Source organism: Diospyros lotus, chromosome 4, assembly GCF_014633365.1.
Source record: "Diospyros lotus cultivar Yz01 chromosome 4, ASM1463336v1, whole genome shotgun sequence".
NCBI lineage: Eukaryota > Viridiplantae > Streptophyta > Magnoliopsida > Ericales > Ebenaceae > Diospyros > Diospyros lotus.
The window spans coordinates 10,829,236-10,845,739 of record NC_068341.1 but is presented as its reverse complement, the minus strand read 5'-3'; positions in this window follow the sequence as shown (position 1 = coordinate 10,845,739).

Here is a 16,504-nt window from a genome sequence, read left to right as displayed (position 1 = left end):
CTTGTGCACTTCCCTAATTGCAATTATACCCTTAAACCTCAAACCTCAAATTAATTCGTATTACGATACAAAAAATCTAAAATTAATAACTCAAAACTTAGTCAAAAATGACGATTCGCCCCAGTGTCCTCACCGGGCTGTTGTTTCCTCCTGAAACCACTGAAGGGTTGTTTGTTACGCAAAACCAGGGCCCCCCTAGGGTTTCGTTGATTTTTCGGGAGCCTCCTACGACGATTCGGTTTTACAATCTAAACAACAGTTGTATTTTAGCTGTACCGAAAATTATTCTTGATCCGATTTCTTTCGACTCCATAAATCCCAACTTGATACGCTCATCGAGACTATATACTTTTCCTTAGACAATTTCACTCCGAGGCATTCCCTGCAGTTGATTCGGTACCTAAAATTGCTATAAAATCAATTTTTCAGTGTTCGAAACTTATTAAAATTACGTGGCAATCTTATCTAAACATGGGGTATTACACTATTTCTTTTTCATGTGGGAGAATGTAAGGTGCGTGGTTGACCACCGGAGTTTCTAGAGACTTTTGAGGCTTAAGGGTTCTGAGAGTCTAGTGTCCTAAGAGTCTTGTCGCCAAGGTGCGATGAGAGTAAAATCTCATCTCCAACGTGCACGTGCGTTGAGGTCTCGTGACCAAGGGGAGCTGAGGGTCTCATGACCAAGGCGAGCTGAGGTCTCGTGACCAAGGCGAGCTGAGGTCTCGTGACCAATGGGAGCTGAGGGTCTCGTGACCAACGCGAGCTGAGGTCTCGTGACCAAGGCGAGCTGAGGTCTCGTGACCAATGGGAGATGAGGTCTCGTGACCAAGGCGAGCTGAGGGTCTTGTGACCAAGGCGAGCTAAGGTCTCGTGACCAATGGGAGATGAGGTCTCGTGACCAAGGCGAGCTGAGGGTCTTGTGACCAAGGCGAGCTGAGATCTCGTGACCAAGGTGAGCTGAGGGTCTCGTGACCAAGGCGAGCTGAGATCTCAGGACCAAGGCGAGCTGAGGTCTCGGGACCAAGGGGAGCTGAGGTCTCGTGACCAAGGGGAGCTGAGGTCTCGTGACCTGGATGAACGAGTGACCTGAGGATGACGAGTGGTTTCGGATGAACGAGTGACCTAAGAATGACGAGTGGCCTCGGATGACGAGTGACCTGAAGGCGACGAGTGGTCGTGACCGAGTGACTTGAGAGCGACGAGTGGCCGTGACCGAGTGACCTGAGGGTGACGAGTGGTAGTGACCGAGTGGCCTACAAAACGAGAGCACCGTTAGGACGCGGGTGGGGGTCCCCGCGCAAACCCTCCGATGCTTAAGTCAGAATCTCGAGAGAAAATGAGGAAATTGTACTTTTATTGCTAAAAAAAGCGTACCTTGTGATGAAGGCATGGTCTCATATTTATAGCGGAGGAGAGAGAGAAGACGTGCGAGAATCAAGGCGAGAATCTCGCAGCCCATTTTTATGATTTCGCGGCTCATCCGAGAGGGAAAAGAGGAGAGATTGACCCAAGCCCACTCGACCATGACCTAGTGAGGGGTCACTCGGTCATGACCGAGTGGGGGGGCCACTCAGTCATGATCGGGTGGGGGGCCACCCGATCATGCCTTCTTTTGCCCTTTTCCTTGGCTCGGTTTTGAGTGGCTCCCATATCTCAACTTCAATCCCGATTTTCACATTGATTCAAGTCAAATCTCTCAAAACTCAAAACATAAAAGTTGTAGATAATTCTCTTATATTTCCACAGAACTTTGAATCAGCTCAATCGGAGCTCGTATGAGAAAGTTATGGCCGGAAAACTAAGGCAGTATCGTACCCACTCAGCATAACCAAGTGGGGTCATGAAAAGTTATGGGAAATTGATCTCCCCATGACTGAGTGAGGGGCCACTCGGTCATGACCGAGTGGGGGGCCACTTGTTCATGCCTTCTTTTTGGCTTTTGTCTTGGTTCGGATCCATCTTCCTTCAATACTTGACTTCGAGCTTTGATAGTGCAGGTGCCTCAACTTCATGCCCAATTTACACCTTGAGTCAGCTCGAATCTCTTAAAAATCAAAACATGAAAGTTGTAGATAATTATCTTATCTTTCCATAGGACTTTGAATTAGATAAATCGGAGGTCATATGAGAAAGTTATGCTTGAGAAACCAAAATAGTGTCATACCCACTTCGCATAACCGAGTGGGCTCTCCCCACTTGGTCTCTGCTCGACCTCTTGCTCCTTCGGCTTATTTTCTTGACCTCCTACAACCCTTTGGGCTTTTGGGCTTCATGTCCATGTCTCATGACTTTTTTAGGTCTTGTAATACTCCAAGTTTGCAGGGCATATCAATTATAAATTAGTTCTTACATTAAGGGGATATAAATTTCTCAACATAACTTAATACATAATATAAGTTCTCAACTAACAATAACCCTAAATAGGGTTCTACATCATCATTGCTCAAAACGTTCAGAATTCGAAATAATAAAACTTAAATACATAAGCTACATAACTCTTAGGATTATCGTTGCGCGCGTGGTCCCTCGTCACTCGTGTTCTTGATTTTGACAGAGCAGATAAATTGCATATGGATGTTTTGTCTTACTACGCAGGATAAAGAATTGAATTTACGATTTATTGGTACAAATCTCAGTTTATCGTGACTCAATCACTTAACTTGTATCTTGAGAGTAGAAGATAAATACCTCTTCCCACATAACTATTAGGTGTAGAGAGGCAAAAAAATTAAAAAAAAAAAAATTAGTGAGATTGATCACCGTTGTCAACCACCACTACGCAATAGGAAATGACCAAGAAAAAACTCACTGTCGTGGTAGTTTTGTTCCAAGGTTATAGTTTAGAACTCACATAACTTTTTGACACCCCCAGGAGTGTCCTAATTGTGATGTGGAGGGAGAAGAAAAGGACAAATTAATGGAAAGATTCCCGCTAATTTTTATATATATATATATATTTGTATTTTATATTTTTTAATTTTCATTATTTCTTATTCGAAAAAAATTAAACATATCTTTTAACTATAATTTGATAATTTTGTAGCAAAATTTTATTTTTTTGGCTACACAATTTAGAAACGTAGATAAAACTTTTATAGTGAAAAACTATATCTAGGGGTAAAAAATTTGACTCATTTAAATTATCTACGATTTAATAATTTCATAACAAATTATTAACTTTCAACTATGAAACTTATAGTGTAGATAAAATTTTTATAATAAAAAATTATATTTGATGAATTTTTTTTTAATTTTTTAAAATTATCTTAAATTTAATAATTAACATTTTGCTATGAAATTTGCTATGTAAAAAAAAAAGAAAAAATCATAACAAAAAATTTGTTTTATTGTAGTACATGATCGAAACATATGGCAAGTTCGGCCATGGTAGCCATTTTCAACACACATGTGAGAGCGAGGGAATAATGTGGACATCTCATGAATATATTAGTTTTCATCTCTCTTGCATATTAATAATTACGTGTAAAGTGAAATGAGAATTTAAAAAAAGTTAGATGTCCTAATTAATAAAATTAAATATTGAATTTAAAATTAAAAGATATAAGATGAAAATTAAATATTTTTCTTTGAAAAAAATGAAGGAAAATATTAGGAATAGAGGGGAGACATATAACATGGAGTAAAAATGTAGAGGTAAAGTTAAAAATTTTGTATAGTCTTTTCTCTTAATACAAAATGATTATCAATAATCAAGTGATTCAGACATTAGAAAATGAAATAAATAAATTATAATTAAAAGAATAATTTATTCTATTCTCCCTCTAAATCTAACCAAATTTTTATCCTTAATTGATTCCGTCACAATCTTGGATTCCATCTTTTCAAAATTAATGAGTTGGCTATTCTAACCGAAAGGAAAAGCATCTTTATAATGAGAAAAAAAAGTTGTCCACATATATCTTGTTTATCTAAAAAAAAAAAATATTATATTATATAGTTTTGTTCCGATTTGAAGAAAGTTCTTGCTTTCCAAACTTTTGTTCCAATATTATGATATTTTAGTACCCAAAATTAAACCGATTAGATGCTGAAAATTCCTAGATATATGTATACATTTTCAAGTTATTCTTGACCTCAACCTATCTAATTAATTAGATCATTTTCAACTTTAGTTCACCTAAAAATGCCACTATCCACCTTGATATCCTACTTGGCTTAGCTTGTTGAGAAAGGGATCTTTCATATATCCAAAAGCAAGTCAATCTTGCTTAGAATTGAATTACCCAAATTGATTAGGATTATCTCATAAAATTAATTGATAAGCACGATCTTAATTAATTTGAGATTACTTTTTACAATTTAATGATCAATATAAATCTCAATCCTTTTCTTAAATTTTCAAATAATCTCAACAAATAAAACTAATCTTCTTAAATTTTGTCTAGGATAACTATTCCTAATTATGATCTAAGAGAGAGAGAGATCTAATTCTAAGTGAATGATTATTTTTAAATTGCTCCGCATCTAATTAACTTAGACATTAAAGTGGAGTATGTCTTTTTTTTTTTTTTTGACTAATACTGGAACAATCTCGTGATTATGTTTTGCAAAATATTAGTTCAAGAGTTCAAAGTTTAAAATTTTCTTATCATTTATTATATTTTATTTAAAAATATATTGATGATGAATTTGATATACATCAATATGCCTACTAGATTTTATTTCATAGTTGTCAAGGACCAAATGAAAGTGGCTTTCTACACAAAATCTATAAGGATTCTACAAGCACAACTTTCAAAAGGAGGCTACTTTAGCTCCCATCATTTAGACTAACGTTTCTTGTGGTGGTTGGGTTTCAATACATATGGATCAGATTCTGGATAAGAATAAAACGAAAGATAAGCTCCATCTACCAGGGGCAACAACATCATCAAAAAGGTGTCACCCAAAGACTTAATTGTTTGTAATTCAAAATATGCAATTAGCATTCACCATGTTCAACGTATAACGTGTAAAGTTTTGTTAGCTTCAGAGGGGGTGGATTAAGCTTTTCATTGAAAGAAAAAATTGAAACTTAAAGCAAGAAGAAAAATATAAGTAAAGAAATGCAACCCACAAGGATATATATGAATTTGATATATCATCAATGTGCCTACTAGATTTTATTTTATAGTTGTTAAGGACCAAATGAAAGTGGCATTCTACACATAATCTATAAGGATTCTGCAAACACAACTTGCTAAAGGAAGCTACTTTGGCCCCCTTCATTTTAGAATAACTTTTCTCGTGGTAGTTTGGTTTCAACATATATGGATTGGATTCTAGATAAGAATAAGAGAAAAGAGAAGCTCCACCTACCAGGGGCAACAACATCATCAAATAGGCGTCACCCAAAGACTTCATTGTTTGTAATTCAAAATATGTAATTAGCATTCACTATATGTTTGAATCTATAAGGATTCTGCAGACACAACTTGCAAAAGGAAGATACTTTAGCCCCGTCATGTAGAATAACTTTTCTTGTAAGGTTTGGTTTCAATATATATGAATTGGATTCTAGATAAGAATAAGAGGAAAGAGAAGTTTCATCTACTAGGGGCAACAACATCATCAAAAAGGCATCACCCAAAGACTTAGGGTCCATTCTCTTTACTATTTTTATTTCATTTTTAATTTTTAATTTTCTAAAACTATAAAAACGCGTTTACTTTGCTATTTTCAAAAACGATAAAAAAAAAATTATAAAAAAAACTCAAAACAAAAAAAAATTATTTTGGTTGTTTTCAACCAAAACAACTAAAACACAGAAAAAATGGGATAATTTATTTATTTATTCGTATTTTATTCTTGTAATGGGAAAAAATGTTACAAGATTCACTAGCTTTAAAATATATATATTTTAATAATATATTAGCATTAAATAGTTCTAATTTACTAAATAATCAAATTTATTGAATAAAATGTAATTAAAAAATTATCTCAAAATTTCAAACGAAATGTATTTTCTAATTTTCTGTTTTATGAAACAGTTTTTTAGAATGAAAAACAGAATGCATTTTTTATTTTTAAAAAATAAATTATCGAAATAGAAAATTAAAAATAAATTTAAAACTTAAAAGTAAAAATTAAAATTAAAATTAAAATTAAAATTAAAATTAAAAGAGAACGCAAACTTAGTTATTTGTAATTAAAAATATGTAATTGGCATTCATTGCGTTCAAAATATAACAGCCTCTAGTATCACTGCATTGGAGAAATAGAAATATTTTGAAAGAAGTTGTTTTATCATATATCCCTAATAATTAAGCCAATGCTTACACAAAGACAAGGGAGCATAATATTATAAATTTTCTATTTAGAACAACCATTCACACCAAGTTAAGATTTAAGTTTATATTTCTAATAAATTCTTCTTGACACATGAATTTATATATGATTATAATTAATTCTTGTATACTAGATGGAAGAAGCATGCAAGAAAGAGGACCATCTCATCTGCTTACGCATGACAGATGACTTATCATTTATGAATCGATTCTATCCATGCATATAGGAGAAAAGCTTCTAAAGATAAGTAAGAATATTACAAACCAAAAGTTGAAGAGTTAGTTAATTAGTACTATATAAACTGGACGGCCTTACTGGGTTCCCCCATCATCATCATCAACAACAGGTACGTACTTGCAGCCGTTCTTATTTGTTACCCCTTCATTTGTAGAATCTCGAGTTAAAGAACACTTGAGGGCATTGTTCATGAGATACGACTAGAAGGGTGTTTCGGGCAATGGTTTGACCGCTTATAAGCGGTCAGTTAAGTTTAAATGTTGTACAATTTATTTAATTATATATTTATTAAAAATTAAAGATTTTGAACACTCTTTTAACAGCATTTTAGAAAAAGTTTCCTCCAAATTTTTTTAAAACATTGCTATCAACTTATTTCGTTGACCAAGCGATTTACAATTTAACCCTCTAAAAACTCTAATTTTTCCAATTTCTCTACTCTTAAACATTATCGCTTCTCTCCCATATCCTTCTTATGGCTACCTCTATCAAGCCCATTTTGGCTACCACCTCCAACCCCATCACCAACATTGTTGCCTCCATCGTCGCCTCCAGCTTCCATCCCAGCATCGCTGCCTCTAAGATCTTGGTCGTTGCCTCCATCCCCTGCCCTTCCTTCTCTCTCTCTCTCTCTATATATATATAACATATATATTTTAATATTTCAACATATATATTTAATATTTTTATGAATTAAATCTAAATTTAAACATAAAATATTGTATTAATATTTTTTTAATAATTGTATATAATTTATCAACATATAATGGTAATTTTTTTTTCTATTGAACATTAATTTATAATTTATTTTTATTAAAAATTAATATTTTTATGAATTTTATTTGTATTATTCAACAACATGTTCATTTTAGTCTTTTTGTAAGTTTTAATAACTTATCAATTTTTTCAAATCAAATATATAATTATATAAATAACAATTTAAAATACATTTATTCAAACATGCACGTTACCAATTTAAATGTTAGTCAATTTTAAAACTTTACATAACTTTTAAGATAGTGTGTATTAACCAAGCCATGGGGTGGAAAAGATTAGATATGAAAAATATTTCGGATATTTATTATTTTTAATGCGTTTGTTGAACTTATTTGACATTTTACTCAAAAAAATTCTCACGTGACTTCTTATTTTTTATAGATAAATTTATCTAATATTTTACAAATAAACCTAAATTACCCATACCTCCCTTCTAGGATAATTAATGTCATTTAATACTTTTTAAAATTTTAAATTTATTAAGTCTTATTTTTACAATAAGGTTGGTTTTAAAAGAACTTAGATTGCGCTCTCTTAGCATTTTTAATTTTTAATTTTGATTTTTAAATTTATTTTTAATTTTTTATTTTCAAAAAATTGAAAACGTATTCTTTTTATCATTTTAAAAAACCGTTTCTTAAAATAAAAAATTAAAAAACACGTTTACTTTAAAATTTTGAGAAATATTATTTTATGATATTTTATTCAATAAATTTGATTATTAAATGATAAAATTAACTCTTTTTAATAAAATTTTACTACTAAAATAAAATAATAAATTTAACTAATAAATTATTGAGATAATTTATATTAAATATTATTATATATTTTTAGATTTTCTACCAAAATAAAGTAGATTGTTTTCCATGTTTTGTTGTTTTATGTTTTCTTTATAATTTTTTTTATTTTCAAAAATACATTTTTGAAAATGACAAAGTAAAAGTATTTTTATTATTTTAGAAACTAAAAAAAATTAAAAATAGTTTGAAAATAACAAAGAGAACGCAATCTTATTTATTTAAGTCTTATAATTAATGTCATTTAATATATTTTAAAATTGTCATATGTTTTGACAATTTTTAAAATTTAAATGAAATTATTCATTTAATTGATTTTTAAGATTTAAATTTCTCTCTCACTCTATATTTTATTATCTAATTCAAATTCATTTCACCGACTTTTTAAATTATTTTATTTAATTTTATATTTTATTATCTATTATGAAAATATGTTTTGATAATTTTTAATTATCTATGTGAAATTATTATAATTCTTTGAACATGAATTTAGAAAATAAAACACTATTTTTAATTTTAATTTTCAATTTTTGACAATTCATATTAATCATAAAATACTATTTTAATCATAAATTTGTTGTTGATGTTAGCATATAATTTTGAAAGAATTTGGTAATAGGGATATTTTGATAAAAAGTCCTTATTGCTTATCATATGTATTTAACAAATATATTAAAAAAAATATAATTCTCAATGGATTTAAAAAAAATTAGCAAACAATCTGATATAAATCTTAAAATACTTCTCTACCTTATCTTGACCATTCCATATCTTAATCTAAAAAATATTCTAAATTTATCTTGATATTTCATTATCCTTGTTCATTTTAAAAAATGTTACATAATTAGTAAAAAGGCTTAAAAGCCATATTAAAAAAGGGCAAGCCAGACAGATGGGGTCATCAACCTGGATGGGATGGATGGCCTCGTCGATTTTGCTTATCAATTGGGATTCAAAGTCATTTCCAAATAGACCTTATACGTGTGTGTATATAAATATATATCTCTATAATTAAATAAACTGGCATATAAGTGTTGTTAATATACATACATATATCGTGCAACCTTAACTGCTTACTCCAACTAAGCATGTACTGGGGCTATGCATTCCTTATCCCTAGTTATGAATCAACAAGTGGAAAGGCTACCAGCATCTTTCCATCCATCTATATGTGTTTATAGTTAATATTTAATTAAGTCTTCTCTATCATCATTGTGTGTTCAAAATTTACATCATATTTTAAGTTATCTTTGTTGGAAAATAGATTTAAGGTTATAGACGGAACTCGCGGACAACCCAAGGCGTGTAGAAACACTATCCTTAAGGATATTTCTCCTTATAGGATATCCCCCAGGATTCAATAGGTGCTTCCTCAAGAAGAGGGATACATGAACAATAGCTAATAACAAAGTATGAGCCTAACAAGAGAAAAAATGAGGTAGAGTAAAAGAACTAAAACTCTTATGTGTATAATAGCTATTTATAGGCTGAACTTTCTTTCTTCCAACAACTATTTTTTCAATAAATAAGGTTATAAAACCTGTGTAATTAGTAGTTGTTAAATAATTTAATTGGTTCAATAAATCCAATAAATATTGTAGCTATTAGAATTTGATTTCAAAGATTAGTAATTGGTAGTTGTTGGCACAACGAATTGGACAAAAAATAAATAACACAAAAAAAGAAGATTATGGGATTTGACCTTTTGAAATACTCTTATATACAACTATTTCAAAAGACTCATATAAAGAAAGATAACTTGCTAGGTTTCAAACATATGAGTATAGATGCCTTGAATCTAGTGTCTTTTAGATTATGAAAAAGATCTTAGACAAAATAAGATTTAACTTACAGAATCATTGGTGAAGTATTATAACTTATATGAACCAATAAATTCTTCTTATAAGTTAGATATCTCACCTCCCACACTATACCCCTACAATCACTTGCTATTCAATGCCATTTTGTGCTTTGTAGGCCATGCACGAGCTTGGTTATTCATGAGTGCTCTAGAGATTTTATCATTTTCTCATAAGAGCAGTCTCACTCTACACTCATATAGGTGATTCCATCAAGTATTCACTGCAATTTGAACACTATCCATAAGGAATATGGAATTCTTTAAGAACTTAACACACCCTCATTTTTATTGCAGTTTAGCACTATTCTCACATCATAGAAAAAGACTCATTTAATAGTGCTACAGAATTATCAAATGACTTTGTTATTACCAGTGTTCAAAAACGTGGCCTATGCGGCCGCCTAGGCGTTAGGCGGACCTTTGCTGCCCTGAATACATGCAAATCGGCATCTTAGGCGTCGGGCTCGATTAATCGGGTCTAGGCGGCGCCTAGGCGGGGCTTAGGCAGTCGCCCAGGCGGTGTCTAGGCAGCCCAGGCGGCCAAAACGCCAAAATATAAAACAATACCTTGGCACCATTTATATATATATATATATAAATCTCCAATCACATAGGTTGGGTTACCATCATTTTTTATTTCTTAAATTGATATTAGTCCCATTCCCTTTGATGTTTCGGATATCATTTTTCTACCAAGTGGTTTAGTTAGAGGATTAGCCAAATTCATCTTCGACTTCACATAATCTATAGATATAATTCCATCTTTTAGTAGCTGTTTTATCACATTATGAGCTGAATCAAATATGTTGAGTTTTTCCATTAAAAGATTTATTTTTAGCAATGGCTATTGCTGCCTGGCAATCACAATGCATTGATATAGAAGGTGTTGGTTTAACACCCAATGGAATTTCAGTTAAAAAATTCCTCAACCAATCAGCTTCATTTCTTGTTGATTCCAAACTTATAAATTCTAACTCCATGATGGATCGAGCAATTATACTTTGCTTGGCTGACTTCCAAACTATTGCACCACCACTAAGAGTGAATATATAGCCATTAGTGGATTTTGTCTCATTTGAATATGAAATCCAGTTAGCATCACTATATCCTTCTAATACAGTAGAAAATCCATTATATAAAATACTATAGTTTATGGTACCTCTTAAATATTTCATTACCCGAATTAACGCAATCCAATACTCACAATTGAGATTATGAGTATATCTACTCAATCTACACATTGCATATGCTATGTTAGGTCAAGAAAAATTCATCAAGTGCATCAGACTCCCAATTATCTAAGCATACTCAGACTGAGCAACAACCTCATCTCGATTTTTCTTTAATTGAGTGTTAGCATCATAAGGAGTACTCACAAGTGTCACATCAAAATGACCAAACTTCTTAAGAAGTTTCTCAACATAATGTTCTTGTGATAACATTATAGCATTGTCTCTCCTTATGATTTTTACACCCAATATCACACTAGCTTCACCCATATCTTCCATGTGAAATTTAGAAGCTAAGAAATGTTTACTACTATGCACTACATCTATGCTAGTACCAAAAATAAGCATATCATCCACATATAGACTAATAATTACATATTCATTGTCAACAACTTTGGTATACACACATTTATCCACACTAACTGAAAAAAACCCATTACTTGAAACAACTTGATCAAATTTCTCATGCCACTGTTTAGGAGCTTGCTTTAGGCTATATAATGATTTTTTCAATCTACATATATACTTTATTTTCTTGGCCAGGAGCAATGCAACCTTCAGGTTGCACCATATATATCTCTTCTTCCATATCACCATTTAGAAAGACAGTTTTAATATCCATTTGATATATAAAAAGTTTATGGATAGAAGCCAAAGCAATTAAGACACAAATTGAAGATATTCTAATTACGGGAGCAAACGTATCAAAATAATCAACATTTTGTTTTTGAGTAAAACCTTTTGTAACCAATCTTGCTTTATATTTATCTATAGAACCATTAGGAAAGTATTTTCATTTAAAAATCCATTTGCAACCAATATGTTTTGCTCCCGGAGGCAAATCAACAACCTCATAGGTTTGATTTTTCAATAGTGAATCAATTTCAATTTTAATAGCCTTTTTCCATAGTAAAGAATCAGAAAAAGAGATAGCTTTGGAGTAAGTTATAGGATCCTGATCTACAAGATAAGTATAAAAATCATCTCCAAAGGAAGTTTCTTTCCTTTGCCTCTTATTCATTCTCAACTCTTCAAGATAGTTTTTCAACTCTATTATCATCTTTTGTATTATCACTAATTGGTACAAGAGAAATCTTTATAGATAGTGGATAAATGTGTTCAAAGAATTCTGCATTCTTTGTCTCGACTATAGTGTTGCACTAAAGCACATCACTTTTAATAATAAGAAATCTATATGCAACATTGTTTTCAGCATAACCAATGAACATGCAAACAAAAGTTTTAGACCTTATTTTTCTCTTTTTAGGATCATGTAGCATGACCTTAGTTAGACACCCCCCACTTTTAAATATTTAAAATTAGGTGGATAACCCTTCCACAATTCATAAGGTGTCTTACTGGTTTTCTTATATAAAATTCTTTTTGAAGATGACATGCACACAAAATTGCTTCTCCCCACAAATTATCAGGTGCAAAAGAACTTACTAACATAGCATTCATCATTTCTTTTAATGTTCTATTTTTTTTTTCTACTACCCCATTAGACTCGGGTGAGTAAGGAGGAGTAACTTCATGAATTATTTATTCATTTTCACAATAATCATTCATCAAAATATATTCACCACCTCTATTAGATCTAACTCTTTTAATTTTCTTATTCAATTGATTTTCTACTTCAGCTTTATACAACAATAACATATTAAAAGCTTCATCTTTTTTTTTTTTTAAGCAAATAAACTCTAATATATCTTGAAAAATCATCAATAAAAATCAAATAATATTTTTTCCCACCTCTAGTCATTGTTTGTTTTAAATCTCCTAAATCTGTGTGGATTAAGCTAAGAAACTCAGTTTCTCTCTTAACATATGCACATGTTTTCTTAGTAATCTTAGCTTCAGCACATATTTCACATTTATTCATACATGACGAAGTAAAACCAGATATCATACCAAGTGAATGCATTTTCTTAAGATAAGATATACTAACATGTCCTAATCTATTATGCTACAAACTAACAAATCAAGCATATAAGCAGAAGAAGATCCATTCTCATTCATAACATCAAAAATATTTAGTACAAATAGCCCTTGGGTACAATATCCTTTGCCCACAAATACATCATTTTTAGTCATTACAATCTTGTCAGATTCGAATGACATCTTAATCCCATATTTTCCTAATAGAGCCACAGAAATCAAATTTGCTCTTATATTAGGAACATGAAGCACCTCACTCAGAGCCAACGTCTTGCCAGATGTCAACTTCAAAAGAACTTTGCCTTTACCTATAACCTTTGCAATTCTTGAATCTCCAAGGTAGACCACTTCTTCTCCATCCTCAACAGGTGTATAGGTGAAGAAGGATTCTCTGCTAGCACATATGTGCCTAGTAGCACCAGACTCTACTACCTATTCTTTAACATTGGTCACCATATTAACTTGAGAAACAACGTACAGCTGCAATGATTTCTTCATCTCCTTCAACCAAGTTTGCCTTAGGTTTAGGAGGATTATCGTTTCTCACTCTTTTCCAGCATTGAGGTGCATGGTGGCCAGGTTTACCTCAAACAAAACAATTTTCTTTTTTCTTAAAATTGTTTGATTTTGTTTTATAGGCATTGGATTTGTTACCATTAGACTTATTATTATTATTTGATTTATTGGACTTGTTATCATACCTCTTTTGGTGCGAGTTACCTAGCACCAAATTCGCTTTGGAAGCCATTTCCTTAGCCTTGACAGTTTGCAATTCTTTCCTATTTGTATCTTCAATGATGATGTGAGTGATAAGATCGGGCAAGGACAATTGTCTTTGCTTGTGCTTGAGTTGTTGCTTGTAGTCACTCCATGTGTTGGGCAGTTTTTCGATCAAAATTCTAGCGACGAATTTCTCTGGCAAGTTGATTTTTTCTGCTTTCAAATCTTTCAGTAGTTTGTGTTATTCATTGATTTGAGTTTTGATGTCTTTGTCATCCACCATCTCCCATTGATAGTATTTTCCAATCAAAAGCTTTTGTTTACCAACATCCCTGACTACATATTTTGTGATCATATTGGCCCATATCTCTTTTTCTTCATTATAGCCACAATACACGTCAAACAATTCATTAGAAAGAGTGCTAAGTATAGAGTGTTGGCAAACCTTATTTCCATACATCCATGCTTCAGCATTTGCGTCAGTTTTAGGTTCGGACAAAACCCATGCAACTTTCTTGCCACTTTTTAAAATTCTCACCACCAAAAACTTCTATTTTAGAGATATCGGGAAAAGGCTTGGCATAAGAAATTGTTGGGATAACGGTTGTTTGGACTGGAACAACAATATATGCATTGGTAGCAGCAGGGATAATGGTTGCATCAGCAGTATTGGCGTTAAAAGTAGCAGTAGTAGTAGAAGTTGAGTCACCGTCCATTGAAAGTATCCTTAAGATTGTTGGAAAATAGATATAAGGTTATAGACAGGAACTCGCATATAACCCAAGGCGTGTAGAAACACTGTACTTAAGGATATTTCTCCTTATAGGATATCTCTCAGGATTCAATGGGTGCTTTCTCAAGAAAAGGGATGCAGAAACAGCAGCTAATAACAAAGTATGAGCTCAGCAAAAGGAAAAATGAGGTAGAGTTAAAAAACTAAAACTCTTCTGTGTATAATAGCTATTTATAGGCTGAACTTTCTTTCTTCCAACAGCTATTTTTTGAATAAATAAGGTTATAAAACCTGTGTAATTAGTAATTGTTAAATAATTTAATTGGTTCAATAAATCCAATAAATATTGTAGCCGCTAGAATTTGATCTCAAAGATTAGTAATTGGTGGTTGTAGGCACAATGAATTTGGCAGTTAATATCACATTGAATTAGACGGTTTTTAGATAAGCAAACAATAAATAACACAAAGGTTATGGGATTTGACCTTTTGAAATACTCTTATATACAACAATCTTCGCTGGAGGTTGTTGGCTCTTTGGGTCTCCTTACCTCTCTTCGCTGGTTACTTCCATTTGTTTGACCCAACTCTCATTGTATTGCAGTTTCCAACTCTTCTGGCAATCCTTGGGTTTAATGGCATGCGGGTGCACTCCCTTTGGTGCCTTTTATCAGCCTTTGCTTTAAATGTTCATCCTAGCACCCAAAAAAAAAAAGACCAAGTTAGATGTAAAAAGCATGCAAAAGACTTAGATATATAAGTAAGTGCAGAAAGCTCAGTTGTGTCAACTCTTTACTAGTAAATTTTCATGAGTTGTGATGATCTTTAATTTATTATTTTCAATATATATAATATGTGTTTGTTTCTTTAATTTATTATTTTCAATATAATGTGTAAATCTTGTCTACTATTATAAAGTTATTTCCTGTGAAATAACTAATTGAATCGGACTAAATTTAATTTCATTTGATCGATGTCACCAAGTTTTAAGGACTCAGATAAACTTGTTCGCTGTTGTAATTAAACATGCTTTACTGCAAAACAGTGGAATTTAATTAATTAATTTATTTTTTTCTGAATCTAAGAATATATATCTTTGTAAGTAAATTTTCACCTTATTCTTCTCCTTTGCAAAATCCTTATCTATTTAGAATAAACTTTATATGAATGTGACAATTAGTGGCAGAAAATAATTTACTTTAAACCGTAGATTGGACAATTTCACCAATTGTAGATATTAATTTAATAATAATGCGAAAATAGGAGAACAGCATGCGATACATTTGCATTCAATTGTAGAATCTAATCCCATTTAATTAATGGGCATTGATGCCTTTCTTTCTAGGAGCTTTTCTTGCAAAAAAGATGATTGGACAGCGGCCTTGGTCAGTTGAAGATGGCCATAGCCCATGGGCTGGGAGCTGAGTTCGGTTAAATTGTTGGGTGACTGGACCTCGTGGGTTTTACTTTTGCGAAATACGACCAACCATTCTTTTATTTGGTGATTTATTGAATCTTGGGTCAATTCACCCTATACTTTTTGAACCAAGGGTGTTAGTTTTCTTAATGTTGATTTCTATTGTTATGCTTTTTAGATATAATAGTTTTTTTTTATTTATTTAAAAAAAATGAAAATTCTTATAAGACGATAGTGAAAGAAGATGCCAATGGCCAATGAAGTAGACAGATTCTTTTTCTTTTTGGTAACAAAAGTAGATAAGTGTTTATAAAGCTTGCCTGACTTATTGTGGGCAACATATCTATAAAAGGGATGCCAATCTTATTTTATGGATACAACATTCATGTTTGGAGCATCTTGAGCATTTTTCTTATTGGCTATGCATTTTTGTTGAAATTAAAATGGGATCTAACAAAAATATCTGGAAGAAATAAAATTATCTTTCTATTATATCCTTATTAGCATT